General features: G+C 38.4%; 1 protein-coding gene across 2 annotated transcripts in view; it reads right to left on the reverse strand.

The window, feature by feature from the left end:
* Window positions 1–15,830, reverse strand: part of CREB3L2 (cAMP responsive element binding protein 3 like 2) — a 425,600-nt gene that overhangs the window by 303,336 nt on the left and 106,434 nt on the right. For both annotated transcript variants that reach the window (XM_042973220.1, XM_042973216.1), the window contains exon 3: window positions 3,787–3,999. The gene's annotated coding sequence lies outside the window, so the exon portion shown is untranslated. The remainder of the gene's footprint in view (window positions 1–3,786; window positions 4,000–15,830) is intronic.

A 15,830-nucleotide genomic window follows, 5' to 3' on the forward strand; every position in this document is an offset into this window, starting at 1 on the left:
AACAAATCATCTGAGTTTCCATTATTTCTTATGGGAAAATACACTTTGATACACAAGTGCTTTGGATTATAAGCATGTTTCTGGGATGAATTATGCTTGCAAACCAAGGTTTTACTGTATATATGTTACTAAGTGTGTTTGTTTTTCTCCTGCTAATCCATCCTTTAGTACAGGATGGGAAGATCTCAGTCAAAAATAATGAAGAGTACAGAAGAAATTATTTTTCCTCTCCTACACAACTATCACTATTTTTATTTTGTTGGTTTTGCCAAAAGAGATAAAGAGTTAAGGCAGAGGCCAATGCCAGCCGGCTAAGAAGAAAGAGCAGGAAGGATCTTAGTCATTTCTGTGCCAGCCAGCTGTGGCCATGCTTAAGAAAGCTGATAATAAAACACTTAGAAAGAACTGAAGAACCTGAAGAGATGGTCACAATCTTGGCTTTGGCCACTGATAGAAAAATTATGACTGAACATGAAATGCAACTAGAGGGCAATGAGCAGCAGACAATCCAAAATTTTCTCTCAGCCCCAACTTCAATATATTCTATTCCTAGATTTGGGGAAAAGAAACAGGATACCTAATGAATAATGACACCTGTTCCATCAGCCTATGGTTAAGAACCCTTATTACTCTGGTTAGTGTCAGCAAACATCCACAGGAGCAGGGAAAAATTGTGAAGTGGGAATGGGGGATAGATTAAGGCCCCTGAAGAAAAAATATACCATAAATGTGCGAAAATGTTACATTTTCTCCAAAGGAAGGAGGAGAAAAAATGAGTAGGGTTTATAAGCATTTATTCCTTGTTATGAAAGATATTCAAGCAAAAATAAAAATAGAAAACATTGTTTCTCTGATTTATTTCTAAACAGGTAGCATTTTCCCCCATATTAAACATTTCCCCCCATATTAAAAAAAAAGAAAGAGTAAAAATGAAAATAAAAAGGCTCATTGCAACCTTGAAAACATTATGCTGATTGAAATAAGCCAGACAGCAAAGGACATACAATATTTATTGTATGATTCCACTTATGTGAAATTGCTAGAACAGGGAAATTCACAAAGATAGAAAGTAGATTAGAGGTTACCAGGGGCTGAAGGGAAGGAGAGTAGGGAGTTCTTGCTTAATGGATGCAGAGTTTCTGTTTGCGCTGATGAAAAAGTTTTGGAAATAGATGGTGGTGGTGGTTGCACAACATTGAGAATGTAATTAATGCCACTAAATTGTACACTTAAAATGGTTACAGGGGGTATGTTATATATATTTTACCACAATAAAAAAGAATTGGGAGGATAGCCTTGTTGCACTAATTTATCTTGAAATGGATAGTAGACAAAATAACAGATCATAAGAGTGTTTAGAATCCCAGAATTACAGCTACAGGTGATATCTTTAAAGGGTATTGGTATCAAGCTGACACAGCCCATGGAACTGTCATTCACTCTTGGGGCTCCTGGGTGGCTCAGTTGGTTAAGCATCCAACTTCAGCTCAGGTCATGATCTCATGGTTCATGGATTTGAGCCCCGCATCAGGCTCTGTGCTGACAGCTCAGAGCTTGGAGTCTACTACAGATTCTGTGTCTCCCTCTCTCTCTGCCCCTCCTCTGCCCCTCCTTGCTCTCTCTCTCTCTCCCAAAAATAAATAAATGTAAAAAAATTTTTTTTGAAAAAAGAAAAAAAAAAGAACCGTCATTCTCTAGTTTAGAGACATTTCTGTCTAAAAGACCAGCAGGACATTCTGAAAACCTTGAGGAGGAGAGCCTTGACTTACGGATCTTTTATCTTGATAATAACAGGATATAATCTGCCATCCAGTTGACACTTAAATGTCTGTTGAATGGGTTATCTAGAAAAAAAAAAGCTCTCTCATGCACTGATTCAAAAATATTGATTGTGCCTCTTATGTACCTCACTGTGGGCTAGGTGCTGGGATTCCAAGGCAAGCAAGACTCTCTGCCTACCCTCCTAGTTCTCAGTCCACAGGGAAGGCTGGGTATTAGAAGGACTGAGGCAGATGCAGAGTGTGTGAGTAACTATGGGGAAGTCTTAGCTGGGTGGGGGCAATGGGGCACCGGGTGTCTTGCAAGAGAACAGAATAGAGAAGTAATGAAGGGCAAGAGCTCAGTGTAGAGGGTGTGAATTTTATCCAAAGAGAAATGAAAAGGTGTTAAAGGGCTTCAATTCAAGGAGTAAAGCAAGTAGATTTATACTCTGGGAACCTTCTCTGTATGTACCAAAATACCAGCAAAATGTATCAAAAATTTTACCCAGGAGATTTCACTCAACTTTTACTTAAAAAAAATTTGTCTATTCTGTTTGAATTTGTCACAATAGGTACATGGCATTTTTACAAGCAGAACAGTCAGGCTAATTTACTTCATTAAGAAGAAATAGAAGGAAGAGAAAGGAGAAGAGGTGATGGAGGAAGAGGAAGAAAGCACGGAAAGACCGCTGGCTGCAGTGTGAGGTGATTCAGGAAGTCTTTTAAAACCTCTATCAGACTGTGTTATTTTTAAGCCTAAGAGGAAGTCTGAGTAAGAGGAAGTTTGGGGTGGAGGAAGTGGGAAATTGGTAAATTCTGGTTTGAGCACATTGAGTTTGAAATGTTCGACAACACTCTTTGAGGAAATTGAACAATCCCATGGAGGGGTTCAGAATGAGCTACACCAAAATGTGCCACTTTGGCATGTGGATGACTTTGAGTTGAAGTCAATCAAGGCCCAAGAGAATTAGAAAGAGCTTTACCTCCCCCTTAACTGCTTAAAAGAATTTAGATAAACGGCCTCGTCCAGGAAGAGAGCTATTACCAGAGATAACTACAAAGAATATGGGGCTGGTGTGGAAAGCTGGGGGAAGCTCAGCAGGCCTGGAGACCAAACTCTTGTCTGTGTCCCATTGTCTGTACATGGCATGGCAAGCATTTGTTTATCAAACATTTGTTCTTCCCATCTTCCTGTGAGCTGTCTTCCTCCCCTTTGGAGCCACAGACTCCTACCCCTTTCTCCTTAGCTCAGAATGGCTGGTCGGTAAGCCTCAATTGCCTAACTGCCTATGGATCTTATCTTCTTAGGCAGCTCCCATATATACATAATTAAATTTGTTTTTCTCCTATCAATCTGTCTTATGTCAACTTAATGTATACATCAGCCAAAAGAACCAGAACCTGAAAGAATAGAGAAAAAAAATTTCCTCCTCAACACCTACCAACAAACAGCTCTCTATACTGTTAAAGAACATAATTCTACTGACTAAATTTTAAAGATTGTATTGGCTTTATTCAGCATTCATGAGTTGAATAGCTTTCAACCTAGCAAATAGAAAGGGGCTCTGGAGAGCTAAACACAGAGATTTTTACAGATCAAAGTGAACAGGAACAAGGAAATTGCACTGGGAGTTTGCTGATTGACTAAAGCAGAGTTACTCCCCTCATATGAAGCCAAGGGAAGGCTTGGAGCCTGGTCAGGTAACTTGTGTGGAGCAGGCACACGCTGATTGGTTGATCTGGGCCTTCCATTTCCGGGAAAGCCAGTATAGAAACTTAGTTAAGTTTTGGTTTGCTGACATGGGGCTTAGCATGAGTGACTCCACCTGGACCCAATCTTTTTACTTTAACAGTATCAAGATACAAGAGACAGAGAAGCAATTTATTACTGAGTAAGCATGATCAGAATTATGCACATAGAAGGTAACATGAAAATGAGTATAATTTTCATGACTATAGTCTAGTTTGAAAATTACATAATTTTATACAGCACAGAAGAAGAAAGAACAATGAAAAAGTCTCTTACCTCCTTAGGAGATAAATGGATGTACCTGTGATTGTCTCCTTTTCCCTCCTGAGAGTTTTCTGAATCAATTTTGGAGGTAGGTTTTCACAGCTCCAAGTATCACAAGGCCCTGATCTTGCATTATAAATCCCAAAGATAAGGGCCTCTCATGAAGCTTATTATGCTTTCAAGGAGACACTCCAAAGATAGGAGAGTGGGGTGGAAGCTGCATCCCTCCAGAAAAAAAAAAAAGGAAAAAAGAAAAAAGAAAAAAAGAATTAACCCTTACAATGAATACAAGTGGAAATTTCCATAAGGTGTTGGATATGTAGGACCAGAACACTGGAAATAAAGTTGGGGCTCATCCTGATCTGATGCTATTCAAATGTTAGAAACATACCAGTAGAATTTCCCCCTCTGCACTTCTATTTTTAACATGATTTAAGAGTCACCAGAAAACATCTTTCATTATGTTCCCTCCTGTGTGAGTTTTCAAGACTGCACTTATAATTGTTCCATTGTTTTTAAGTATGCAAAATATTTGCTTTGCTTTTTTGTTTTCTTTAATAGAATCATTCAGAACCGTTCTCCAGGATGGAAGGGAAACCTCTCTTCTTCTCTTGGATGGATTATACAAATTGCTAGAATCTTCCCTGCCCTTCGTTTCACTTCCCTGCCCTTACGGAAAAGGAAGTGTATTTTTCATGCTAAAGATTTAGGCTCTTCCTGAGAGCTATTAAGAAAGAAAAAATGTGCAAGGAACTTTTATCTTGAGAACAAAGAATGAGTGGGCAGCACCCTACAGGACTCACAGGTGATGAGGGGGATAGAGAGAAGTGGATGAAGAAGAAGGGAAAAGAGAGTTAGTGGAGTGATCATGGAGCATGCCAAGAGAAATATCACTACAAGGATACACGTTACCAGCTTTACCCAGAAGTAGCGTTGAGTCTTCCATTGGGGAAGAAACTTCTTGCTGTCAACATCTATACCTCCAGAACTAGTCACCAACTGGAGCATCCCTACTAGGACAGAAAAGCTTTGCCTCTTGTACTCTTGGAGACTTTTTAGGGTTCCCATAAGCCCAATAGAAGTCTGGCCAGTAGAATGTTGAGGAAGTGTTCCTACATGCAGAATGGGCAGTAGGGGATACAGATGGACTCAACTAACTCCTTGAGATCTGTGGTAAACTGAATAATGCACCCTCCCCCCAAATATTTCCACATACTAATCCCCAGAACCTGTGAACATTATCTTACAACAAAAAAAGGACTTAGCAGATGTGATTGAGTTCAAGATCTTGAGTTAGGAAGATTATCCTGAATTATCAGTGTAGGTCCAACATAATCAAAGTTATCATTCTAAGAAGGAAGCAGGAGAGTCAGAGTCAGAGAGAAAGTGACATGATGGTAGAACAGAGCTTGCCGTGGAGAGGAAAGGGCCACAAGTCAAAGAATATAGGTAGTCACTAGAAGCTGGCAAAGGCAAGGAAAGAGATTCTCCCTTTAGAGGCTCCAACAGCTCTGCCAACACCTTGACTTTAGGTTGGTGAAACTGATTTTGAACCTCTGACTTCCAGAATGTAAGAAAATAAGTTCTGTTGTTTTAAGCCACTAAGTTAGTGGTAATTTGTTACAGCAGCAACAAGGAAACTAATACAAGATCCTTCTTCCCTCTTTAAGACTGTAGTTAGGAAATTTCTTTTACAGTTTACTCATTATTTATTTACAATTTACATTGAAAGCTTCTTCATATTAGTGTCAAAATATAATGCTCAAAATGTGATAAACACATCACAGAAACTTTGGGGGGTGATGAATACATTCATTATCTTTTTTTTTTTAAGTTTATTTATTTTAAGAGAGAGAGAGAGAGAGCATAGACAGGGTAGGGGCAGAGAGAGAGGGGGAGAGAGAATCCCAAGTGGACTCCATGCTGTCAATGTAGAGCCCAATGCAGGGCTCCATTCCACCAACCATGAGATGATGACCCGAGCCAAAGTCAATAGTGAGATTCTTTACTGACTAAGCCACCCAGGTGCCCCTACACTCATTATCTTGATTCTGGTGATGGTTTCATGGGTATACATATGGTCAAATCTTTCCAGATTATACAACTTAAACATATGGGGGTTTGTGTATGTTAATTAATCCCCAATAAAGCTATTAGATACACAAAGTTAATGTATATGGAGAAATGCACAAAAATGAAAGAGGAAGACATAAATTCAATGGTAACAAAGTAAATACTTTCCTTGGAGAAATAAACAAAATGACAATTCCACATTGTCTAGCAAAGCAATAATGTAATGTTTTATAGGACCTAAGAAAAGATCTTGTAGATAAAGCTGTATTATATTTCATTACTAAACTACTTGAAGAAGAATTACTGATCACAAGCAAAACGAAAAAAATGCAAGCATCAAAACTTGCCGAATTGCAGTATTTTGAAGATGACTGAATTCAGGACCATAGTATTAAAAAATGTTACATCACCACTGTCACACACATACAAAAAAAATTTTTTTAAAGTGGTGGGGGGACTGGGTGACTCAGTCAGTTAAGCATCTGACCCTTGATTTTGGCTCAGGTCATGATCTCACAGTTCATGGGTTTGAGCCCCACATCAGCATGGAGCCTGCTTGGGATTCTCTCTCACCTTCTCTCTCTGCCCCTCTCTCCATGCTCTCGCTCTTACTCTCTCTCAAAACAAATAAGTAACATTAGAAAAAACAAAATGTTACATCATCATTACCTGTGGAAAAACACAAACATTGATGTCTCTGAGCTGGAAAGTGTATTAGAAGAGTTATCCTGTGACTAGAAGGAGGATCTGGAAACTTCTTAACTCATTGCTTTCACTTATATTTCCCTTTTGTGATATATAATAAAAAGCTATGCCTAAAGAAATCTAAGATAGATCTTTGAAGAAATATGAATAAACATTTATGTATTAGAAAAAGATGCTATAAACACACTTTTATATAAATAATAAACCCATATCAATGTTTTAATCAATTCATTAATGAGGAAACCAGCTGGGTAACAATGCAGGTTCTGGGAGAATATGAGAAAGTGGATTAGTAAGTGAAAGAAGGAATTCTAAACACAAAATTGTCAAATTGGAAACAAAATTGATTAATGAACTACAAGGCAATGAACCCAAACCTGTAGGGTAATCTTTTCTGTGAACACAAAGAATAATATTTCACCTCATCAGTTTTCTATAAGTTAACCTATAATTTGATAGAATTATAAAAAGAGTTTCCAAGTCAACCTGCATTATATTCTAAGAGCCTGAGGACCCTTCAGTGGGTTTGTCATACATTAAAATATCATGCAAACAGCTTTCTGCCCAATTTCCAAGTTTTACATATTCCTGAACATTGGGGAGACATTGCAACCATACAAGTCACATGTTAACAAAATATTATCTTCAAACCATTGGCTTCTTGGAAGCTGTTGATAGAGGCTTATGTAGTGAGGTACTTGGTAAGAAGGAACTTTGTTTTCTGGCTAGAGAATGGTTATTTATTTTCCTTTTTTGACTAGTTAATTTCACCTAGCATAATGTCTTAAAAGTCTATACATGCTATAGCATATGTCAGAATTTCCCTTCTTTTCTTTTACGTTTATTTTTTTATTTTGAGACAGTGTGTGTGTGCATGAGCAAGGGAGCGGCAGGGAGAGAGGGAGAGAGAGAATCCCAAGCAGGCTCTGCACTGTCAGCATAGAGCCCATCAGAGAGGTTTGATCTCACAAACCATGAGATCATGACCTGAGTCAAAATCAAGACTTGGACACTTAACTGATTGAGCCACCCAGGCACCACCCTTCCCCCCCCCCCCTTTTCTTTGGATTTCCCTTTTTTTTAAGGCTGAATACTATTTTTGTTATATGTGTATTGCACATTTTGTTTACCCATTCATACGCCAAAGGTTACTTGGTTGCTTCCACTTTCTGGCTATTGTGAATAAGGCTGCTATTAACATGGATGTATAAATATTTAAGTTTTTACTTTCAAATCTTTTGGGTATATGGATTTCTGGATCAAATAATGGTACTTTAAAGATAAAATTTTACTAAGGAAGAAGGAAGTCCATTGGAGGTTTTTGAGCAAAGTGGTGACTTGGCCTGGATGTGTTTTAAAAGGGCCCTTCCGGATTTCTGCCAGTTGGACTCTGAAGACCAAAAGGGAAGCTGCAGGACCTATCCAAGAATTCCTTGAAGGAAAATAGTAGCTTACATAGAATGGGAGCCCAAGAAACATGAGAAATGTCGAATCTTGACTCACCTCTGAGGTGGAGCCAAATATATTTGCTAATGTATTTCCTGTAGTTACACAAATGTAAGGCAAATATCCCTGCTTTCTTCTTTGGTTAGTGATGTTAAGTGTTTAATAATGTAAAAGCCTATTTCCTTGGAGTGCACATGTTCCTGAGGCTTGCAGAAAAGAGGATCAAGATTCCAAAGGAAATATAACCACATGCACAAGCTAGGAGCTAAGGAATCATCTAGCCTACAGGTGACAACCTACAATAGGCTTAGCCAACTGAATTCTTAACTTCCTACTTTGCTGCTAACTCTTGGCCTTGGGATGGTCCTCCCTTTAATTATTTATTTTTTAAAACTAGTTCTCAGGGCTCATAAGGCCTTCTTGTCCTGAATACCCCACGCTGCACATCCGGGCAATCATCACATAATAGAGAGGTCCCAATCCAGACAAGAGGAGTTCCATTTTCTCTTTTTATTTACTGGTGCTGAACTTTAGAAGACTGTAGCCTCATCCCATATGAAGCCTAGAAACACTGTAATTGCATAACTTAGTAGCAAATATTATACCATTACCATGAGCATGACCAGGTCGTTTATATGTTAGATAAAGTTACTGTGATACCTGGGGGAGATTCCACACATATTCAGGAGGCAAATGTCAAAGTGCTACTACTTCTAGTCTTAGAAAATGACCTAACACAAGTTGCAATTATTCCCATAGTTTTTCCAGTTGTAAGTCCATTTTCATATGTATACTCACTTTAGGGTATTAAAAAGTCTAAATTACATGTTCAATCATATGTCCTATTCAAAGCCTCTCTCCTCTTTGGATTTTAGCTCTGTCTTAACACTATCTCTCCCTTCAATGATTCTCATCTCCTGGTATTCACACACATGTGCAATCCCCTACCACATAAAATACAGCTGACTTTTATAAGGATATTGTATAAATGATGACATATGACTTTCAAGGCTGGGTTGTAGAAGGTATTTTGGCTTCTGACATGTTCTCCCTTGATTTTCTTGCTCTGGGGATGCCAGCATTCATGAATTCTTTAAGAGGCTCTGCTCAGACCCTGACATGGGCAACATGCCGTCTGCCTATACTCTTATAATGTCACTCCCCCTCAGGAATTGCCCATAGTGGTGGGACTCACAGGGTCCCTTCACCTTAGCAGGCATCCCTCTGGGACAGGCTACTTATAAGATCACCAAGAATCCAGTTAGCGTTCTTTGATGTCCATTTAACCTAAGGAAAACAGATGTAAACTTGCAGTGCACGATGGTAGATATGTAGGCAGCTCCCCATTGCCTTCTGTTCTCCAGTAGAGAAAGAAGCACCAGTTTCTAGGTTCATGGATGCTCCCAGATTCCAGGGCACACATACCAAGCTCTCCTAAGAACTTCCTCGCAAATCTGTACACCAGGCCTCACTAAGATGGGTCCAGGAGTTTTTGCAGCTCATTAGTCATCCAGCAGAGGAGGGAAATATCCTTTTCCTGTTCTTGTAGAGACCCCTAATGTTTCCAAATAATCCTGCTGAAGCCCTCTTCTGTTGGTCTGAAGAGGAGTGAGTAATCCTTCCTTCTTCTGGCTTGATATGTAGAAAAAAATCCTCAGAGAATGTCTCTGTTGAAAGCTTGCCTGACAGAACTTAGAGCTATAGTCTGGTTTGTCTTCAGAAGAAGGCTTGTACTCCTACAATAATGCCTACAACTTATTACTCTTGGTCACTGGTTGTTATGTGAATTCAAATGTAAATGGAGCTGAGGAGAACACGCATTGAACCTGGCATGTTTCAGGCAATTCGTACATATCACTCTTACTATTTTGAGTGAGGACCCAGACTGCATATTGGGTTCCTTTTACAAAAAGAATTAAGTAAATTTCAAAATGTAATAAAAATATAATGAAATATAAAAATAAAATTTTGTCTTTTAATCATGCTACCTTTATGTGACAATGAGATTCTTCATGTTCTTGTTTTTTCCTTGTTTGTCCTTTCCAAATTTGGAAAAGTACCCTTAGGGAAGGGAATGCATATGATTTTAAGTCAAACAAATCAGGATTCAAAATCTATTCTCCTACTTGCTTATTAAATTAAACTCAGTTCTCTGAGCCTCTTATTTGTTTTTTAGAGACAATAATGTTTATTTTGAAAGATTTTTGGAAGGATAAAAGATGAGGTAAGGTGCTTAGAATAGCATCTAGTAAAGAAACACTCAAGAAATTGCAGCTAGTACCAATTATTGTCATTTTGAATGTATATACAGTTGAATTATAATGTAGGTTAATTTTGAGCTCTATTTTTTTTTATTTACCTAAACTTGTTTCAAAAGTGTTTTCCAGGCATTTCATGACAGTCATGTTTCTAATAACTAAAATATTCCAACATATTAATATTTTGTAATTTATATGCATTTCTCTATTCCTTAAAATTAGGGTATTTATAGTTTAACACTCTTTCATTTTTGGCAGTTTCAAATTATGTGCTATCAACATCTTCATACATATAGCTCTATTTCTTATTTTAAATCACTCCTCTGAGACAAAACTCCAGTTGTGGAATTACCAAAGTGGGTCAGAGTGCATGAGTATTTTTATGGCTCTTGATACGTAATCCCTACTGGAATATAGGGCACTGTTGAAATTATTTGTCATTCCCGGGAGACCCTTCTGTTGGCCAGGCATTCACTGGCTTACTTGTACATTTAGCAGGAATGACTGCCAAGGACAGAAAGCACCACCATGCCATAACAGATTCAGACTGTGTCTGAGGACAGGTTGGCCTTAGAGTGTGATTGGAGGCATCAGATGTTATCACTGTGAGTGGACTCCTTAAGAGGAAGATCTGAATTGAATAAATGCAGGTACAGTGTCTTCTTGGTGACAGTTCTAGAGTGTGCCATGAATTTCTCCAGTATACCTAGTGTTATAGCCCTGTATAACAGTGAGGGAGAGATAAGATATAGGATTGGAGATGCAAGCAGGAACCAGATAGTGCAAGGCTCCCAGGCTTCAAGGCTCGATTTTATTCTGCACATGCTAGGGACTAAATTGTGTCCCCCTCCAAATTCATATGTCAAAACTCTAATCGTCAATGTGACTGTATTTGGAGCTAGAGTCATTAAAGGTAAGTAAGGGTAAATGAGGTCTAAGGGTGGGACCATAATCCAATAGAACTGATGGTCTTCTAAGACCAGAAAGAGATCTCTCCCTCTTCCTCTCCACTCTACAGAGGAAAGACCATGTGAAGACTTCGCAAGAAAGCAGCTATCTGCAAGCCAGGAAGAGGGCTTTGACCAGGAACTGAATCAACTAGCACCTTGATCTGGAAATTCTAGCCTCCAGAATGGTGAGAAATAAAATTTCTGCTGAAAATACATTTCAGCCACCCAGTCTATGGTACTTTGTTATGGCAGCCCAAGCTGACTCATAGTATGTTATAGTAAGTGATCAAAAACTGCAAGCAGGAAAATAATGGGATCTGATCTGCCCCTAGAAAGTTGCTAACCACTGAAGCAAAGTGACTGATGAAGTCAGAAAAGTGAGGGGGTTCTAAATTTATGTAAGACCTTCTGAGAGCACTGTAAAGAGGGTTTTGAGCAGAGAAATAATGGGGCTTAACTCAATGGCTGGAAAAAAAAAATTACTCTTGTTAGGGGGCCAGACAAGAGGAGAAGCAGAGAGAATAGCAGTCAAGCAAGAAATGGTATGGTCTGGACCAGAGAAGTAGCTGATGTGGCACACCTATCCCATCCTCAGGGCTCAAACCCATCACTAGCTTTTTCTGCTGAGTGGCAACTCCCACAGCTGTACAAAATGAATAGCGAGGTCCCGTAGTATACTTTCAATGCTTCATTCACCACTGTATACCCACTGCCTACTGCCTAATGTATACAAAGCATTCCATCAATATTTATTGAGTGGGGGCGCCTGGGTGGCGCAGTCAGTTGAGCGTCCGACTTCAGCCAGGTCACGATCTCGCGGTCCGTGAGTTCGAGCCCCGCGTCAGGCTCTGGGCTGATGGCTCGGAGCCTGGAGCCTGTTTCCGATTCTGTGTCTCCCTCTCTCTCTGCCCCTCCCCCGTTCATGCTCTGTCTCTCTCTGTCCCAAAAATAAAAAAAAAATAAAAAAATAAAAAAAATAAAAAAAAATATTTATTGAGTGAATAAACTAAGGAAGAGTAAAGGGAGCTACATAAATAGCTAGAAAATCACCACTGAGGAAAAGGCTCTGTGTCTAACTGGTTATATGACTCTAATATTTATATATATTTGCTTGGCAACATCCCTACTGTTGACTTTAGATTCTGATCATATGCTCCCAGCTTTTCCTTCTAACCAGTATGCCCTAGTGGCTAGTGTTTTGTCACTGACACCTTGATTTCTAACATGATGCCCAGACTCTGTACCTGTATTCTGTGGTCTCCTCCAGTTCTTTCAGTCCCATCTGGCCAACAGAATTAAAGCAGGTCCCTGAATAGGCCATGATCCTTCTTACATCACTGATTTGTCACAAGCTCTCCCTTTGCCTGAGACAACTTCTTCCCTACTAAGTCTTCTTACTCAACCCACACTGATTTTTAGCTCCGTTTATCTCCTACAGGAAGGCTTTCTTAATCTCCCTGGAAACATTAGTCACTTCTTCCTGTGTCCCCATAGCATCTTGCTCATGGGGTAATTTTCACATGGACATTTATCTATTTACACCTTTCCCTATGGCTAAAGAATTCCCATGAGCAAAGTACTATTATTTATTTGTCTCTATATCCCAGAGCTTAGCATGGTACCTGGAACCCAGAGGATACCAAAGAAAAGATTATTGGAATGAATGAGTGAATTTTAACTACTGATGCAGACCATTATGTAAACTAAGCATCTCACAAACTGGAATCTGTTTAAAGTGAAAATGGGTTGCAATCACAAGGACCAGCCAAAACCTTTTTTAAAGAAGTGGGAATGGGACCGTTCTGAGCTCTGTTTAGCCAGATGGCGGCATCAACCCTATATATGCTGAAATACTAGCTAGAGGGCTTACAGAACAAGAAACACTGAGCAGCAATGGATATCCAAGAAGCCTAGAAGCCCATTTGGGTAAACTGATTGATGGCCTTCACTTACCCTTTTCCCTAGAAGCGTAGAGAATGATAATAATGTCTGGCTTCTCAGTTTTCCCCTGGGAAGTGTCCTCAATATTTTCCATATCAGAAATCATTTTCTTTTTAAAAGAAGCTTATCTCTTACCTGTGAAGGTAGAGAACTATTTTTGCCTTTCCAAAAAAAAAAAAAAGAAAAGAAAAGAAAAAAAAGTGATGCATAACCCAAAGATGTAAAAGGGCACAAGATATAAATGTATAAAGTATAAAGAATAGTTAGAAAGCAAAGTCCCAGGCAACTAACAACTCAGGTTAAGAAAGACAACATTGCCAGCACCCCCACCTCATCTTCCATGGGCCCTTTCCTACTCACATCACCCTTTCAACAACCCTCTCAGAAGTGATCTCTATCATGACTTATGGCAGCCATTTTCTTATCTTTATTTATAATTTTACCACGTATATACCTGCATTTGTTTCCTATTACTACTGTTCAAACTTGGGAGCTTGAAACGATACACATTTATTATTTTAGCATTCTGTAAGTTATAAGTTCAACACCAGTCTTGCCAGGCTAAAATCAAGGTGTCAGCAGGGCTGTGTTTCTTTCTGGAGTTTCTAAGGGAGAATTCATTTCCTTGTGTGTGTGTGTGTGTGTGTGTGTGTTTTTTCAGCTTCTAGAAGCTACCCAAATTCCTTGGCTGTGGCTCCCTTTCTCCATCTTCAAAATAAGTAATGTAGTGTCTCTCCGACCCTTCTTCCATGTCACATCTTCTCTCACTCTTAATTCTTGCTGTAAAGGACACTTGTGATTACACTGAGTCCACCAGAATAATTCAGGGTCATTTCATCCGTTTCAAGGTCTATAATCTTAATAACTTCTGCATAGTCCCTTTTCCATATAAAGTAACATATTCACAGATCCTGAGATTAGATTGTGAACACCTTTGGGGGAAGGGGACATTATTATGCCTACCACAGTAACCATCCCAACATCCATAGTTTAGTGTTAACTGATTTTGTACTTTACTTAAATGGAAACAGTCTCTTTGTATTCAATAGTGTCTTGCTTCTTTTGCTCAGCATTATGTTTATAAGATTCACCACATTTCCTGTGGCTGTAATTCACTTTCATTGTATGAGTATACAATGAATAAGCATTCGGGTTGTTTCCAGTTTACAGGCCATTATGTTCTCTACCATTATGAACATTGTTATTTATGTATACTAGTACACATGTGCACACACTTCTCTAGGGTATATATGGAAGAGTGAAATTGCTGAGTCAATGGATATGTGCACCTTAAACTTGACTAGGCAATGCAAATCGGTTTTCCAAAGTGGTTATTTGAAATTACATTCTCATCAATAGTGTATGAAGGTTCTAATTGGTCCACTTTCTCAGTCAACATATTATTGCCAGATTTTCTGTTTGCAATCTAGTGTATATACAACAATATCTCTCTGTGGTTTTAACTTGTGTTTTTCTAATAATGAGATGACATCTTTTCATGTGTTCATTGATCATTTGCATTTCTTTTTTGTAAAGGAATTGTCCAAATATGAACCCATTTTTAATTAACTTGTTTTTTCCTTGTTAATTCATAGGAGGCCATTATACCTTCAAGGTACAGTTCTTTTGCCAGTTATAAGTCTTCAAATATTTTATCTAATTCTCTGTCTTTTTTTTTTCTTTTTACTGTCTTTATAGTGTTTTTGATTATCAGAAGGTCTTCATTTTAATGTAGCTTAATTTATCAATTTTAACATTAATGGTCAGTGTTTCCTGTTTAAGAAAACTTTCCCAATGCTGAGATCATGAAGATTTGCTTTTACATTACCTTCTAAAAGCTTTCCAGTTTTGCTTGTCAAATTTGGGTCGATAATCCTCCTACAATTAAATTTTGGTATGGTGCCATGTAGGGATTCAATTTTATTTCATTTTTTTATGGATATCCAATTGTTTCAGTACTATTTATTTAACAGACCAATTCTGCAGTGCCAAGTTTCTCATAAATCAAGTGTTTATATATGCAGGAATCTGCTTCTGGGTTTGTTTATTTTTTTTTTTTATGTTTATTTTTGAGAAAGAGTAAGACAGAGACAGAGTGCGAGTGGGGGAGAGGCAGAGAGAGAGGGAGACACAGAATCCTAAGCAGGCTCCAGGCTCTGAGTTATCAGCACAGAGCCCAATGTGGGGATCGGGCACACGAACTGTGAGATCATGACCTGAGCCAAAGTCGGATGCTTAACCAACTGAGCCACCCAGGCACTCTTGCTTCTGTGTTTTCAATTCTATCTCATTTTTCAAGTTCTCTACCATTGGAGTAACACCACCTTATCACAATGACCATAATTTTTTAATAAGTAATGATATCTGATGACAGAATAAGACTTCCAATTTTAGTTCTTCTTCAAAATAACCCTAGCTGTTCATATCCCTTCCATGTTTATACTGTCAATATATACACTCATTACATTGAATTTACAGATCAATTTGGGAAAAATTGAACTTTTTGCAATATTAAGTATTTTACAAACTATCGGAATGATCCCTGAAAGTATAGTCTTGCATTATTAAGTATTTTAAATCATGAACATGACACATAACTTCATTCAAATAGGTTTCTTTAATGTCCTTCAATCCTTCAAAAAAATTTTATAATCATACCCATGGAGTTCTTGCACATCTTTTG

This window comes from Panthera tigris, chromosome A2 (assembly GCF_018350195.1).
Source record: "Panthera tigris isolate Pti1 chromosome A2, P.tigris_Pti1_mat1.1, whole genome shotgun sequence".
NCBI lineage: Eukaryota > Metazoa > Chordata > Mammalia > Carnivora > Felidae > Panthera > Panthera tigris.